Source organism: Symphalangus syndactylus, chromosome 5 (genome assembly GCF_028878055.3).
Source record: "Symphalangus syndactylus isolate Jambi chromosome 5, NHGRI_mSymSyn1-v2.1_pri, whole genome shotgun sequence".
Lineage (NCBI taxonomy): Eukaryota > Metazoa > Chordata > Mammalia > Primates > Hylobatidae > Symphalangus > Symphalangus syndactylus.
This window is the reverse complement of record NC_072427.2, coordinates 99,934,839-99,952,478: the sequence shown is the minus strand read 5'-3', so window position 1 is coordinate 99,952,478 and position 17,640 is coordinate 99,934,839. Positions and strand designations below refer to the sequence as shown.

The 17,640-nt window shown below is 37.1% G+C and overlaps 1 protein-coding gene across 3 annotated transcripts in view; it reads left to right on the top strand.

Moving 5' to 3' along the window:
* The window catches only part of LOC134736837 (dapper homolog 1-like), a 241,552-nt gene that overhangs the window by 119,350 nt on the left and 104,562 nt on the right, over positions 1-17,640 (top strand). The window contains exons 5-6 of one of the 3 annotated variants that reach the window (XM_063640614.1): positions 4,622-4,720; positions 8,331-8,398. The exons of 1 other annotated variant lie outside the window; for it this stretch is intronic. The gene's annotated coding sequence lies outside the window, so the exon portion shown is untranslated. Of the gene's footprint in view, positions 1-4,621; positions 4,767-8,330; positions 8,399-17,640 lie in introns of those variants that run through there. One more of the 3 variants, XM_063640630.1, reaches the window with a different exon arrangement.

Here is a 17,640-nt window from a genome sequence, read left to right as displayed (position 1 = left end):
GTGTGTTTGGCAAATGTTCTTGGAGTTATTTCACTTATTTAAAGCCTACTTGGATTTTTTTCTGGATTTTCTACTCCACTTCATAAACGTATACAATGTAGTATGTTAGGAAACTATTCATATTCTTTGTCTGCTTTTACAGTTGTGTTGGATTTTTAGTCTATTTTCACATTAATAACATAATATTTTAGTTATAATAATATTTAAAAGTTCTAAACAATCTTCTCTTATTCTACTTTTTAAATGTTTTCGGCTTCTTTCCAGCTGAACTTCAAAATTGTTCTGTTAAATTAAAACAGAAAAAAAAGCCACATAGGATTCTGATTAGAAATATGTAAATGATATGATCATGTTGGGGATGATCTGAAGTTTTACAATTTATATTGTAAAGTTTTCTAATTTATATCCTTTCATAATTATTTAGATAGTTTGGATTTGGGGGTAGGGAGGAGCAGTTATTAGTTTTATTTCTAGGGGTCATATTTTTGTTGTCACTGTAAATTAGATTATTTATCTATTGTAATTTTAAACTGTAAAATAAGAATATTATTAATTTAATCCTCTCATTTTGCTACTAGCTAAGTTCCTGAACTATCTACGTAGTTCTAATGGTTATCTGCATTTTACAGATGATGAAATGAGGCAACTAGAGACAGCTAATTCGAGCTCACATTTATCTCAGTTCAAATGCTGTTTTCCAGGTTATTTTTCCCATTAGACTGTAAGCTCATATCTTCAGAAGCTGTGTCATTTCATGGCTTCTCCACCCCATCCCCATAGAAACAGCTATTACAACACAAAAAGTGATTCTTAATTGGGGGATGTTCCTCACCCCGCCCAGGAAAAATCTGAAAATATTCGGAGACACTTTTGGTTGTCACACTGGGAAGGTTCTACTGGTATCAAGTGAGCAGAGGCTATAGATGCTGCTGAATATCCTACATCACACAGCATAGGCCCCTGAGCAAAGAATCACGGCTAACACTCAGCTAAGCACTTGGATATGCCACACACACACATGGACTATTTTACCCATGCTATCCTTGCATTACTTGTCATCGAGTCTCAAAATAACCTTCTGGGGTTGGCATTATCTTCATCTTCATCTTTTCGAAGAAGATACTGAGCATGGGAAACTAGATTGTAGAGTCATCCAGTTAATAGGTCAAGCCAAGATTCAGCCTTGGGCAGTGTGGTCTCAGAACCACATTTGTAATACTATGTACTATTTGAAGTGTTTTCACTTAGTTACATTCAAGTTAGGGTCTCCTTCGGTCTACTTACTAAGCAGTGTTACTGAACGAGCTACCTGCTCTGATTTCAGAAGTAAATAAAACATAGCCCTAGCCTTAGAGGATATTCTAGACAGAAAAATGTTCTCTCCCCATTCCCAATGATGTCCACATCCGAATCCCCTTAATATAGAAAAAGAGACTTTGCAGATGTGATTAACTCAAGGACCTTGACATAGGGCTATCACCTTGGATTATCTGAATGGGCCCAATGTAATTACAAGGATTCACATAAGAGTGAGACAAGAAAGTCAACATTAGGAAAAGGAGGATGACAATAGCAGCAGAGGCTGGAGTGATGCAATTTGAAGATGGAGAAAGGGACCATGAGTCAAGGAATGCTGGTATCCTATGGAAACTGGAAAAAGCAAGGAAGCAGGTTATTCCCTGGAGTGGAGCCCTCAGTAGAGGTGCAGCCCTGCCAACACCACACCTTGATCTTGCCCTGTAAAACTCATTTTGGACTTCTGGCCTCCAGAACTGTAAAAGAATATGTTTATATTATTTAAAGTTTGTGGTATTTTGTTCAGCACCAATAGAAAACTAATCTACATTAGTTTATATTCTTTCCGAAGGATCATGTGCTATAGAACACTCATGTATGATAAGAAATAACTGTTATAATGTACATGTATGGCTCAGAAAATAGCACCGAGAATTCTATGTAGTAGAGAAGAAAGGGACAGAAACATTGTTATAGAGAAATGAGACTTGAGCCAGCTTTGGAAATCTGTGTGCTTTCCAGGCAAACAAGCTCACCAGTAACCTCTCCCAACTTGACATACCTTCCCTGCTCCCCAAGCCTGAGGCCTAAATGAGGTGTTCCCTTCGTAGGCTTTGAAAGCACATTGGGCATCATCAGACTCAGGGTCACCTTGTGCTTTTTGTTACTGTTCTCACAATGGCAGAAATCCTGCTGTCCTGGGGTCTGTGTTTGTGTCTCTTGTAGCAAAGGTGCCCCTAATAAGGAATGGACATGTGGCATTGTTTGCAGAATGAAGGTGGTGTTAGCCAGGCCACAGAGGTGTGAACCCACTGGCATCTTCAGGGAACCAAGTATGGCTCCTTTTCATTGGGGCATGGGATGCAAGTCAAGAGCAATAGAGATTGAGAAGCTAGAACTTGCCTGTGGCTCAGTGTCAGCATTGGACAACTCTGATCATGTAATTGCCTCCCTCCAAATTTTCCTGTGTTACCACTGCGGTTTAGTGAAGTGACTTCACTTGGCATTTATGGCCTTGGACCCATATTATGTCTTGAAACCACCTTTTTGATCTAATTTGCTCTTATTTCCTTTTATTTGCTCTCAACCAAATTAAGCTCACCTTATCTTTCTCCAGCTCTATATTTTGGTCAAAGCTCTTCTCATTCAACGTTACCTGAACATTTCTAACTCCTCCCCATTCAATTGAATCTCCAACTCTTTACCCTCAAAATTTCATCTAAATTTCCATCTCATACATGAAAACCTTACTGTGTTTCTTCTGCACTTACCCCCAGATATGATCTATTTTTTCTCTTTTCAGTAAAAACCAGTAGCACTTTGTCTTTCTGTGTGACAGTCTGCCCCTTCAAGTAACAGTCATGTGCCAATCTGTGCCACCTTTCTTTTGTCCCTGGACTCAATCATCTTCAAGGGCATTTCTCACTTATTCATTTGATGTTGGTTCTTTCCACGACACTGAACAAATTTTAAATACTCTGTGGCCAATAAGAACATAGGTTCAGCAAACCACCATGGCATATGTATACCTATGTAACAAACCTGCACATTCAGCACATGTATCCCAGAACTTAAAGTAAAATAAAACAAAAAATAAAATAAAATAAAAATAAGAATATGTCAGATTAATTTTATTTTGAAACTAACACCAATACAAAATGTGATGACTGTTTTAATAGAAATCCAGTGGGTTATCGTTTTATTCCTCTGTTGTTATATCTAAGACATGTTAAATGATCTTTCTAAAAGGTTATGCCTAAATTTACCAGTCATACACAATTACATCCATAGTCAAAACATGTTTTGTAATCTGTCAGAGACAGCCAACTCTATTCCTAAGGCATTTCAAGTTTTGTCCTTTCAAAACAACAGGTGGGTGTTATTCTCCCAGGAAATCCTGCGTCATGCCTAGAAGATAGCAGACAGCCACATAAATCAGCTGTACTTTTTCATATAATTATTAGAGAAATGTAAAAAACTGCATAGAAAAAAATCACCTAAAGCTTAAGAGAATTACTGATCATGAAAGGTTTCACCTTATTTAATATTTGAGGTGTGGCCCCCTTGATAAAATTGAAATAGCTTTGGGTTTGTTGTTGTTGTTGTTTTGCTTAGTGTGTGTGATCCATGTCTAAGGCAATAAAATGCCAAACCTTCACTCACCTGAGTGGCAAAGCCTGCAAAATTCAATCAAGCGGTGATCTCTAGAGTATAGCATTTTCAAAGAATATTCAAAAGCTACCAGCCATAAACATAACACACAAAAAACCAGAAAAACCAAACCATACATCTCTTAGCTGGCTGTAAATTTACTAATCAGTGATTTGGGGGGAAAAATGGTGTAAACATGGTGGATATATTTTCAACAGTAATCATAATTCTTGTCCAGATGATGTGAAGGGTTATAAAATAAGCCTGTTAGGTTTCCCAAGCACTTGTGAGCTGAGTGTATGTAAAATGCTGCATTAAAACATCTTCGACTTTACGGTGGACATTTTGCTGGTATTAAGCTTGTGTTTGTAAATAGAAGTGTTAATTATTTAGGCATGCAATTGCTCACACGAATAGCCTATGAGTCAGAGTAGTTTTAGACTTTACTTTTTTCTATAATTAAACATATAGCAATTAAAGAGCATTTTTTAAAAAAACATGAAAACACAGTATTCCCTGGAGCATATCACATGTGAATTTAGAAGCCAGATTATAACACAATTTTTGCCTGCAAATAAATGAGTTCAACATTAACAATAATTAGAGACGTAAGGTCGTCTGAATTCTAAAAAGTTACCCCCCCAATCTAAATATTATTTAATAAATTTAAGTAATAGTTGCATAATATTGATTTCCCCAAAATCACGGGTAAAAGATTTTTCTTGAAGCAGTTATAAGCTATATCGTGGCAAAAAATTAGCCAATATACTTAATCGGGAAAAAAGAAAAATGAATAATACAATTTTTAAAACATTTTTAAATTGGCTTTGGGAGATTTTTGAGAATTTGCAACCATTTACAGTGATGTAGAAGAGATAATCATATGTTTCTTATACTGTGATGCAGCCAGCCACTCCAGACTGAACAAATTGGTGTCTTTTTGGTATTCCCATAGACTGGTTCTCAGGACACATCTCTTCGGCTCTATCTGTGAACTTGACTATGACCCTGACTCACCACAACCAAACCTGAAAAAAAGAAAACTACCTATCAGGTACTATGCTGATTCTCTGGGTGATGAAATAATCTTTACACCAAATTCCCTCAACACACAATTTATCTATATGGCAAACCTGCACATTTACCCTTGAACCTAAAACAAAAGTGAAAAAAATTAAAATGAAAAAAGATAAGATTTAGAGAACAGTAAATCCAGTCAAAACATAGTAGAGATGCTGTTTGGTTAGCTGTTTTTCCCTCCACCTAATACTCTATCATGAACATTTTTTATGTCATTACATATTTTTCTAGCTCATTATATTTATGATGATACTGTGTTTCATTGTATGAATATGCATAAGCATAATTTATGTAATCTACTGATTAAATGTCTTTTTTACCTATAGTAGGAAATAAAGTAATGTATTTTTGAACTTTTTTTCTGAAGTAAATTATATTTGCTTGCAATTACGATTGGCTTTATGTAATACACACTCATGCTGCTTATACAAATAAGATGTTTATTTTTCTCTCTTAAAAAAAAAAAAAAACTAGAGTTTGGCAGCTCAGGACTGGTGCACCTGCTCTGTTAAGTCCTCAAGGACAGAAACTCTGTCTGGAGGCCTGATTCTAGCAACCAAGCATGTGCCATTTGTCCTCAGAGTCTCAGAATGGCTGTCACCTGCAGGCAAAGGAAAGGCAAGTGCGTCCATGCTCCTGAGACTGTCTCTATCAGAAAATACAAAACTTTCTAGGGAGGCTGACCTAGGAGATTCTCGATTAGGTCTTACAGGCCAGACGTGGGTCACGTGGCAATCTCTAGGTCAAGAAAATATTGAAAGGAGAATATTTTTGATATTGGGCAGCCAACTATCAGTGTCTGTCACAGAATTATACATATGCATAAGAGTTATATCTTACTCAAGGGTAATTAAGTGCCCAGTAATTCTTGGGATGGATCTCTGGATATAGCAGTAAGTCTTTAAACAAAACTACTGTTACATACAATTTGTAGTTTAGATCCATGTATTTGTCAAATATTTGAAAGTACAGTTCTATAAATATTCCCCATATGTAATGGTAGAGGCGGGTGGAGAGAAACTCATCTATTTCTTTCTTATACCTTTAATAACACCCAGGCAACACTCTACCCAAGATTCCTTAGAAAAATAATTAATTCAATTGTCCTTGTGCTAAGAGGGATAACAGCCTAATCTACGATAATAATAAGAGTTTCCAAGAACCGTATCAGTAAACAGCTGAGATTTCCTTATTGCTTTTCCTTAAAAAGGTCAATTCCAGCTCACACGTTGTCTCATTCATCTTTACAATGTAAGTGTCATCTCCTGTTCCTTCTGGATCATGTGGTCCCTAATCAGTCAAATCACGTCTTCCAGCCTCTGTTATGAATATTTCCATCGCCCCTGCACTCCAGGAAAACCTGGCCACCTACACCCTCCCTGAAAATGTATTTTTGCCTGCAGTGATCTAGAGAAAGGGGAAGGCTATTTTACTGCCCCAAATGCTTCCACTAAATTTGATTTCAGCCTTGGAAGCAAAGAGGCATTCCCTTCTTATTCAGTGTCATTGCCAACTTCAAATCAATACCTCTCCCGTTGTCCCAAAACGTCCAAATCTAAAGATCTTGCTGTCAGATTATATTATATACTTCTATCCCTCTCCTTCACACTTGATATAGTCACTTAAAGACTCTTGCGTCACTTTCTCTCATTCTTCGAAAATTTTAGCTTTTGCCTTTCTGTCACTTTCTCTACCGGTATTTTTGTCTTCACTGAAAATGATTTCATGATAGATTATGATAATCCGGCTAATGTCCTGGACCTCTCCATTCCCCACCATCATCTCCAATGATCCTACTTTCTACTTCAGCTCAGCCAGCTACTTGAAAGTTACACAAATCTTAACTGAATATTAGAATTATATAGGAGAAATTTAAGAAAATACTAACATCTGGGCTCTATCCTCCCAGATGTTGATTTAATTGTTTTGATTTAAATTCACCAGGTGGGGCTTATATGTAGCCCAAGAGAATGACTGCATAGACATTTTTATTCTCAATAATTTCATCCCTTATTATTCTGAATAATAAGTGAACCCAAAATATCTGAGACAAGTCTCAATCAATTTAGAACGTGTATTTTGCCAAGGTTAAAGAAGGGTCCGAGGTGGTCGGAGTACAGCTTGCTTTAATACATTTGAGGGAGACATGAGAGACATCAATCAATATGTGTAAGATGTATACTGGTCTGGCCCAGGAAAGTGGGGCAACTCCAAATGGGATTACTCCAATCTAATAGAGCATTTTACTGCTTTCCTATTGCTGCTGTAACAAATTACAAACATTTAGTGGCATAAAGAGCACCGACTTATTATGTTACTCTTCATGGAGTCGGAAGTCCAAAATAGATAGGCAGGGCTATATTCCTTCTAGCAGCACTAGGGGAAAGTCCATTTCTTTGCCTTTTTTCAGCTGGTGGCTTCCTTCATCCTTGGCTCATGGCTCCTTCTTCCATCTTCGCATGCATCAGTGTAGCATTTTCTCTCTCCTCTCTCTCTCTCGCTGTCTCTCTCTCACTCTCTCTCTTTCTTTCTCCTCTCACATCTCTTCTAACTCTTCCGCTTTCTTCTTTCCCTTATCAGAACTAGTGATTTCATTGGGCCTACCTAGATAATCCCACATAATCTCTTGAAGATTTTTCATCACATCTTCATTTCAAGATTGTTCATTACATAATCTCTTCATTTCAAGAGTTTTTTTAAATCACATAATCTCTTCATTTCAAGATTTTTCATCACATGTAAGGATTTTTGCCATGTAAGATAACATATTCCCAGGGTCTGGGGATTTAAATGTGGACATCTTAGGTGGGCCATGATTTTACCTATTATTACATAAGCATTCAAACCATGCAATACAGCCAGTCTTTAAAATCAAACAAATGAATACTTTACCTTGAATGACAACCCCTTCCTACTACTATTTCTAAGCTCTTTTAAAAATAAAAATCGATAGAATTGCCTCTTCTGTTATCTTTGATATATTTCCTCCCACTCTCTTTTCAATTATTTTCAAGCGGACTTTGTTCTTTATAACTCCCATAAAAAACTCTTTTTAAAGCCATTGATAATTTCCACATTGTTAAATTTTGCTATGAATTCTTAGTTCTCATCTTACTTAGCAGATGAGAAGAATGTGGCCCATTGACAACTTCCTTATTTGTTCAGTGTTAAGTTCTAGGGATATCACTCTTTCTTCTGATTATTTTCTTACCTCTCTGGTCAATTTTTCACATTCTCTTTCGTGAGATTTTTCTCATTTTGCCAACCTCTAAACACTACGTGTTCCAGAGTGACAATATAAATGCTCTGATTTCTGTATATGTGCTGACAGCTTCCAAATTTTTATCCCTAGCTTGGAGCACCCCCCTGAAATGCAGAGATACATGCAAATGTCAACTCTGCGATTTTCCTTGAAAATCTCCACAGGCATCTCAAATCTAGAATGACGAAGACCAAATTGCCGATTGTTACAAATAACCACCCCAAACTGCTAATCCCATCTCAGTGGCAATTCTCTCCTGCAGAGTTCATTCGTCCAAAAAATCGGTGCTACCCTCATAGCATCTTTGTATTTCTCTCTTCAGGTTCCATTGATCAGCATGTCAGTTTTGCCTGCAAATGTGTCCAGAATCAAATCACTTCTCACCACCTCCACCACTATCAGCTGATCCAAGCCACCATCATTTTTTGTCTTCATTCAGCAGTCTGGTCTCCTAGCCCTTGCACCCCTACAATCTATTTTCAATACAGCAACCAGGATAGTCCTTTAAAAATGAAGTCAGATCATTTCATTCCTCTGCTTAAGCCTGAAAAGGCATCTCCTCTTTCTCAGAGTAAGAGTCGAACCCCTTACAATGGCCCACTACCTCACTACCTCTCTGAACTCATCTCTGGCAATTCCTTTCCTTGCCTGTATTGCCCAAGAGAAGCTGAAATCCTGGCAGTTACTCAAACTGCATAAGCAGTCTTCCTCTTCAAGGCTGCACTCTCTTTTCGCCACATAGGAATGCCATTCCTTGGATATTCCCATGACTGTTTCTCGCTTTCTTTAGGTCTTTGCTTGAAAAGTTTTGCCTTTCTCCTACACAGGCATTCCTATTCCTTGACCCTCATCTGTTGTTTTCAATAATACTTCTTTCAACTTGTCATATTATTTATATGGAAATAAACAAAGATGAACCAAATGAGGAAAGCAAAGGCTGTTTATTCAGAACTTGCCATGGCCAGGGAGTCAGCCACCACTGTTTGCATTTTGGCAAAGACTCAAAGGCAGGCAGAGGAGTGGAAGAGCTTCATCTTGTAGAAAAGGGAAGGCCTCAGGCATACCTTAATTGGAGAAGAGGGAAGGCCTCAGGTACCCCCTAATTGGAGACTTTAACGTGGAGAAGTTGCAGGTGGGGTAATGATAGCTGGATATTCTCTTACTTTATTATTTATTTATTTTGACAGAGTCTTGCTCTGTCGCCCAGGCTGGAGTGCAGTGGCGCAATCTCGGCTCACTGCAAGCTCTGCCTCCCTGGTTCATGCCATTCTCCTGCCTCAGCCTCTTGAGTGGCTGGGACTACAGGCGCCCGCCACCACGCGATAGCTGGATATTCTATGTGATGGTTTAGGGGTGCATTTTTGGCTTTTTCTGGTTGGTCCTATATTGAAAGCAGTGACAAAAATGTGAGAAACTGTCAGTTATTAATGAAATTCTGGCCATTTGGGGCTGATTGTTATAGAAATTATTGTTTAGCTTACGGTATCAGTACTAGCAATAGCAGTCTGACTCCCTACAAGTCTGACTTATAGCAGTCTGGCTTTCTGGGATGTTTATTGTAAATAAAGGATTGGTTTTCTGGGCAAGTTGCTGTAGGTTGTTGGTCAGAGTTCTATTTTTGAACATGACTTGACCATTGTCCACTTATATGTCCAGTTTCTCATATATTTGTTCTTTTAGATGTATAATAGTTGTCTCTTCCTACTCACATGTAAATCTTGGGACAGAGACAGTGTCAGATGATTTATTATGATAGGAACCAAGATTCGTGTTTGTGAATTTTCTTATTCCTAGTGCCTTGCACATAGTCCATGATCAATAAATATTTGAGTAAAAGGGGCCATATATGGTCATCCCTATTTTCTTGAGTGGTTACATGAAAGATATGCCACATCAAATAGACTGAATTACTTAATCTGAGAAGCCAAGATTCAGCAATTTTGTTTGAGTAGATTTTGTTTGTGCAGGCTCTCTTGCCTGCAAATGACTTGGAAATGACCTTTCAGACTATGGAGTCTCTAAAGAGAGTTTAAAAAAAAAAATGTGATACAAGCTATACTGTGTAATATTCGCTTAATAACTAGAAACAGCTTTGCATTGCTTTCCCTCTATTATGGCTCACTTTTGAAAGCCAAAGTAATAGCGAAAAATAAAGCTATGGTCAATTCTAAATATAATCCACAATGATGAGTTGTTTCAAAGGTCTATGTCCTACCATTTGTCATGTTTTGACATATACCTTTCATCGTCTCAATTTACAAGGGTGATCCATGCTTGTTTCTTCTGCACAAAGTAGACTAGAGCACCCCCTGGTGTTTGGATGACATCACTACCCTCTTCAGTATACTAGGGTTTCTAAGTTTGCATGGAGTGTTAATATGACAGAAGTTTGTTGTTGTTATGCCTGGCACTTAATACTGAATTCTGGATCTATTAGTTGTGTTATAACCATTTTGATTTTAGGGCATCATTGATCTATTAATTCTCATCTGAGCTCAGAATTCCAAATGGTTTTCCCTAAATCTTACCATCTTCACCCAAAATATCTAAATATTTACGCACAGTCTTTAAGTGATATACAGTTATCCCCTTACATTTCAAGAAGGAATCTTTGTAATTCAATATTATTGAGAACACCTACACTGTTCTGAGCTGTGGTAAGTGTTTTGCAGGCATCATTATATTGAATCTTCACAAACTAACTTAAGAGGTTCTGTTATTATTTCAAATAATAAATATATTTCAAATTTTATTTCAAATAATAAAACTGACACTCTCAGAGGCTTCATAACTCCTAGGTTTTCACAACTAGTGGTTTGCAAATGTGGGATTTGCAGCCAGTTCTATATAACTTTATGAACTAGAGAGCTTACCTAGTCTACTATATAGTCTCATTTTTACATGTTTCATTTTGAGTTGTTCATACTCTTGTCTTCAAAAATAAACCAGGCCTCCCCACCACAACAACATCTGTATGGATCCCTTACTTTCTAAAAATGACCATGTGGTCCTTTTAATTGGAACCAAAATTCTAATACTAACAGACACTTCTGATCCTAAACACAATTATGAGACAGATGAAGTATTTAGGTCCGAAGAACCCTGCAATTTCAGTCTAACTCCCTTTGTTACCTATTGTCTTATTTTAGCTTTTCTCATATGCTTCCTGCCAGATGCTTTTTTGAGCATTATAGAGTATAGCAAGTATCCGTCTGAAAATTTAAAAAATATAAAATATTTTAAGTGTAAAATTCCTTCAAGGTAATCCAGGGCTTCTTAAAAGTCAAGATCTAGAATGTTGTAGACAGTAGGTGCTCATTAACTATCTTTTGAATGAATGAATTATACATAAATGAAGAATATACGCATATACTCAGAGTACTCTGTAACAAACTCAAGAAAGTGTGTGTGTGTGTGTGTGTGTGTGTGTGTGTGATGAGATTTCATGACTAAAAGCTAAAAGTCATCTCTATTTGCCTGGGCTCTGGATAACTCAGGTTAGATTCCTTAATCCATTTCATCCAGAACAGAGATTTTATTCCTTACTAGTTTTTTTGACTTTGCATGTAAGGGTCTAACATTTAAAATTGTGAATTTCCTCATGAAGAGACAACTGAAGAGGTTTTTGCAGAACTGACCTGGGGAGTGATGCTGGAGCTCTCCAGACTGGCCCAGGAACACTGGTGAATCTCTGACTCTGAGCTTAGTGCAGACCATCCAGAAATACTTGCTGAATGAAGGACTAGATCTTCTAAACTGCCAAGCTGGGTAATTTTTAGAGAAATGAAATTTTAGGAGATTGATGCTAAGGTTAGGAGGGCCTATCAACACCAAGGCTTGGGAAATAGTAGAGGATTGGAAGGACGTCTCAGACTGAACTGGATTGTGGATGCTTGAAGAAAAACTTCCACCGCTGTTTAGGGAGTGTGTTCTTCATAATTCTGTCCTCTTATGCTATACTTTTTTTCTCCTTTTAAGCAGCAATATGTAGGATTCCTCTCCCAGTTCAAATATAGACAGTCTCTAAAGGTCATCTCTCTGATCCCAACAACCAGAAAAAAAAACTAGTTAAATTACAAAATCACCATTTATTCTTTTTAAACCCCAAAAGAAGGGAGAGTTACAAAACCATCATTTATCCTTTTTAAACCCCAAAGTTAGAGACCCTGGATTTTGCAAAATGCTTTTGCAAAAATATCTTTTTGCTGGCAAATACCCATCTTGGCTTCATATTTTTTACCACTTGTAAATGAAGTCCAATTCTGCTGAAATTCTGAAACATATTAATGCATTGAGTGTTACTGTTTACTGGGAATAAGTAATAATTTTCACATCTCAAGTTAAAACCCCTTAATTTGCCTCCTAAGAAGTGGCCTAGGTTGGAAAACAACAAAAACATCTCAAAGAGAAAGAAGAAAACACTGAGAGTTAGAGAATATTTTACTAAATTTTTAAAGAATGTTAGCTTTGCATTTGTTCTTGGAAGTGAATCAGTAAGTGAAATTGTTTCTGAATATACACATTCACAAAAAATAAATCAGTTTTTTCTGTTTCCATTATATAACTATTGAATGAATATTTAAAATATATTAGTTTAATATGCCAAAATTATCGACAGCCCAAGATACAAACCAGCCTTGTCTGCTTCAGAAATGGAAGAGACACTGGTGTTTGAGAGGCACAGGGTACTGAAAGGGCTTTAGATTTGGATATATCTGCATTTGCACACTGCTTCTCCACTTACTGTCCATGTAATTTGGGACATGTTCCTTAGCCTTTCTGAACATAATTTTCCTCAGGTAAAACAGCTTCTTTTCATTGTTTATGTGAGGATTGTGGGCTATTTTTGTAAAGTCCAATCACAGAGTGTATGCCTTATGAAAAGATTGGCTACCGTGGCTACCATGATTGATAATATGTTCATATTTTCCTTTCTGATTATTGACTATGTTTGGGAAGAGTGATCATTTAAAATCAAATATTGACATGTTAATATTGCTATCTCTTTGAGGCAGGGGTTTTAGATGACTTTTACTTTTGTATGTAATTTTATTTTTAAGTGAAAAGTATTCCACAAGATTTTGTATATTATACAAACATATAATTGGAAACAGAGCCAATTAACAAATCAATTATTTGATTATGAAGCAATTAAAATAAAGTTGGGCTGATATCAGTCTGTAGATCAAAGATGCCTCAATGAAAAATTTTGTTCTGGGTTAATCCAAGGCACAACCCTCCTTTATTAAGCAGTTCGTTATGTCATGCACCAGGATTATCCACATTTGAGTTGATGAACAAGTTTCATTCCCTCTTGGTGCTTCGTAGTGCTTCAGAGAGAATTCATAGTACTCTGGGTATTTGGGGGGTGTTTGAAGACATGATAGTCACATATTGATGCTTCTGGATAGTTGCTCAGTTCATTAAGTTCTCCAAAGGCTTACTGTCAAAAGACTATTTCTTAATCCCACTACTGGATATGTAACAAAAGGAAAGGATATCTGTAGGTTGAAGAGATATCTGCCCTCCCATGTCAATTGCAGGACTATACATAATACTAAAATATGGAAACAACCGAAGTGTTCATCAACAGATGAATGGATTTTTAAAATGTGGTGTTTATACACACCATGGAATACGATTCAGCCATAAAAAAGGAACAAAATCCTATTATTCGTGGCAACATAGATGAGCATGGAGGACATTATGTTAAGTGAATTAAACCAAATACAGCATGTTCTCACTTATGTGGAAGCTAAAAACATTGATCTCATAGAAGTAGAGAGTAGAATAATGGTTACTAGAAACTGGGGGTAGGGTGGAAGTGGGTAGCCAGAAGTAGGGTTTGAGCTTTTTTTCCCATGTAAATGTCTTTTGAGAAGTGTCTGTTCATATCCTTAATAGCCTACCAGCCAAAAAACATCCAGGACCAGGTGGATTCACAGCTGAATTCTACCAGAGGTACAAAGAGGAGCTGATACCATTCCTTCTGAAACTACTCCAAACAATAGAAAAAGAGGGGATCCTCCCTAACTCATTTTATGAGGCCAGCATCATCCTGATACAAAAACCTGGCAGAGACACAACAAAAAAAGAAAATTTGAGGCCAATATCCCTGATGAACATCAATGCAAAAATCCTCAATAAAATACTGGCAAACCAAATCCAGCAGCACATCAAAAAGCTTATCCAACATGATGAAGTCAGCTTCATCTCTGGGATGAAAGGCTGGTTCAACATATGCAAATCAATAAATGTAATCCATCACATAAACAGAACCAATGACAAAAAACCACATGATTATCTCAATAGATGCAGAAAAGGCCTTCGAGAAAATTCAACAGCCCTTTATGCTAAAAACTCTCAATGAACTAGGTATTGATGGAACGTATCTCAAAATAATTAGAGCCATTTATGACAAACCCACAGCCAATATCATACTGAATGAGCAAAAACTGAAAGCATTCCCTTTGAAAACCAGCACAAACAAGGATGCCCTCTCTCACCACTCTATTCAACATAGTATTAGAAGTTCTGGCCAGGGCAATCAGGCAGGAGAAAGAAATAAAGGGTATTCAAATTGGAAAAGAGGAAGTCAAATTGTCTCTGTTTGCAGATGACATGATTGTATATTTAGAAAACCCCATTGTCTCAGCCCAAAATCTCCTTCAGCTGATAAGCAACTTCAGCAAAGTCTCAGTATACAAAAATCAATGTGCAAAAATCACAGGCATTCCTATACACCAATAACAGACAACAGGGAGCCAAATCATGAGTGAACTCCCCTTCACAATTGCTACAAAGAGAATAAAATACCTAGGAATACAACTGACAAGGAATGTGAAGGACCTCTTCAAGGAGAACTACAAACCACTGCTCAACGAAATAAAAGAGGACACAAACAAATGGAAGAACGTTCCATGCTCATGGATAGGAAGAATCAATATCGTGAAAATGGCCATACTGCCCAAAGTAATTGATAGATTCAATGCTATCCCCATCAAGCTACCATTGACTTTCTTCACAGAATTGGAAAAAAACTACTTTAAATTTCATACGGAACCAAAAAAGAGCCCGTATAGCCAAGACAATCCTAAGCAAAAATACAAAGCTGGAGGCATCACGCTACCTGACTTCAAACTATACTACAAGGCTACAGTAACCAAACATGGCATGTTCTCACTCATAAATGGGAGTTGAACAATGAGAACTCATGGACACAGGGAGGGGAACATCACATATGGGGGCCTGTCAGGGGCTCAGGGGGCTAGGGGAGGGATAGCATTAAGAGAAATACCTAATGTAGATGACAGGTTGATGGGTGCAGCAAACCATCATGGCTCCTGTATACCTATGTAACAAACCTGCACGTCCTGCACATGCATCCCAGAACTTAAAGTATAATAGATAAATAATTAATTAAAAAAAATAAAATAAAAAATAAACACCTTCTGAAGGCAAAAAAAAAAACCTAAGAATTTCATTTTATTTTGCCAACAGCTCTAAACCGAAGGATATTAATGCTGTTTTAGAACTAGAAACTTTCTATGCAGTTTGTTCTCATGTATGCCTTCCCACAATGATAATCTGGAGACTTAAGAAGTTTACTCTAGATTCCCCAAGGCTAACAGACAGGCCAAACTACATACTTGAGAACACACGTACCTCTGGCAACCAATAATAAACTTTTCTGATTGTTTTTCTTTCTCAAGTACCCAGAGAATATTTTCAAGTCTGTGGAGGATATTTACATAAGAGTCAAGTTCACAAATAACAGTAAAAATTGCTGGATTTTGTTCATACAGGTCAAGGAGTGAAGTAGTAAACCCTAGAAGCAACAAACAAGTGTTTATTGGAAACATATTACATAAGCAATAATCTCTTTTTCACTTTTTACTTCTAATTTACATATCATTGTACATATTTATGGTATACATTGTGATTATTTTTACTATACTTTAAGTTCTGGGATACACGTGCAGAACGTGCAGTTTTGTTACATAGGTATACACGTGCCATGGTGGTTTGCTGCACCCATCAACCCATCATCTACATTAGGTATTTCTCCTAATGCTATTTCTCCACTATCCCACCACCCCCTGACAGGCCCCAGTGTGTGATGTTCCCCTTCCTATGTCCATCTGTTTTCATTGTTCAACTCCCACTTATGAGTGAGAACATGAGGTGTTTGGTTTTCTGTTCTTGTGTTAGTTTGCTGAGAATGATGTTTTCTAGCTTCACCTATGTCCCTGCAAAGGACATCAACTCATTCTTTTTTATGGCTGCATAGTATTCCATGGTGTATATGTGCCACATTTTCTTTATTCAGTCTATCATTGGTGGGCATTTGAGTTGGTTCCAAGTATTTGTTATTGTGAACAGTACCACGATAAACATATGTGTGCATGTGTCTTTATAGTAGAATGATTTATAATCCTTTGTGTATATACCCAGTAACTGGATTGCTAGGTCAAATGGTATTTCTGGTTCTAGATCCTTGAGGAATTGCCACGCTGTCTTCCACAATGGTTGAACTAATTTACACTCCCACCAACAGTGTAAAAGCATTTCTATTTCTCCACATCCTCTCCAGCATCTGTTCTTTCCTGACTTTTTAATGATTGCCATTTTAACTGGCATGAGATGTTATCTCATTGTGGTTTTGATTTGCATTTGTCTAATGAGCAGTGATGATTTTTTTTCATATGCTTGTTGGCTGCATAAATGTCTTCTTTTGAGAAGTGTCTGTTCATGTTCATTGCCCACTTTTTGATGGATTTGTTTGTTTTCTTGTAAATTTGTTTAAGGTCTTTGTAGATTCTGGATATTAGCCCTTTGTCAGATGGATAGATGGCAAAAATTTTCTCCCATTCTGTAGGTTGCGTATTCACTCTGATGATAGTTTCTTTTGCTGTGCAGAAGCTCTTTAGTTTAGTTAGATCCCATTTGTCAATTTTGGCTTTTGTTGCCATTGCTTTTGGTGTTTTAGTCATTAAGTCTTTGCCCACGCCTATGTCCTCAATGGTATTGCCTAAGTTTTCTTCTAGGGTTTTTATGGTTTTAGATCTTATGTTTAAGTCTTTGATCCACTTTGAGTTAATTTTTTCTAAGTTGTAAGGAAGGGGTTCAGTTTCAGTTTTCTGCATATGGCTAGCCAGTTTCCCCAACACCTTTTATTAAATAGGGAATCCTTTCCCCATTGCTTGTTTTTGTCAGGTTTGTCAAAGATGAGATGGTTGTAGATGTGTGGTGTTATTTCTGAGGCCTCTGTTCTATTCCATTGGTCTATATATCTGTTTTGGTATCAGTACCATGCTGCTTTTGTTACTGTAGCCTTGTAGTATAGTTTGAAGTCAGGTAGTGTGATGCCTCCAGCTTTGTTCTTTTTGTTTAGGATTGTCTTGGCTATATGGGCTCTTTATTGGTGCCATACGAAATTTAAAGTAGTTTTTTCCAGTTCTGTGAAGAAAGCCAATGGTAGCTTGATGGGCATAGCATTGAATCTATCAATTACTTTGGGCAGTATGGCCATTTTCACGATATTGATTCTTCCTATCCATGGGCATGGAACGTTTTTCCGTTTATTTGTGTCCTCCCTTATTTCCTTGAGCAGTGGTTTGTAGTTCTCCTTG